The following is a 319-nucleotide window of genomic DNA, read 5'->3' as shown; positions in this document are numbered from 1 at the left end:
TTCAACTTCTAAAGAAAGAATTTGAAATGAAAGATCTCGGAAAAACCAAGTATTGCCTTGGTTTACAAATTGAGCATATGCCTAATGGTTTACTTGTACATCAAACAACATATACTGAAAAGATTTTGAAACGTTTCAATATGGACAAGGCAAAACCATTAAGTACTCCTATGGTTATTAGATCACTCAATGTTGAAACTGATCCATTTCGTCCATGTGAAGATCATGAAGATATTCTTGGACCAGAAGTACCATATCTTAGTGCAATTGGAGCTCTTATGTATCTTACAAATTGTACAAGACCTGACATTTCTTTTGC

This window comes from Rutidosis leptorrhynchoides, chromosome 1 (assembly GCF_046630445.1).
Source record: "Rutidosis leptorrhynchoides isolate AG116_Rl617_1_P2 chromosome 1, CSIRO_AGI_Rlap_v1, whole genome shotgun sequence".
Classification (NCBI taxonomy): domain Eukaryota; kingdom Viridiplantae; phylum Streptophyta; class Magnoliopsida; order Asterales; family Asteraceae; genus Rutidosis; species Rutidosis leptorrhynchoides.
The sequence above is the reverse complement of the archived record's forward strand: the minus strand, read 5'-3'. Positions refer to the sequence as shown.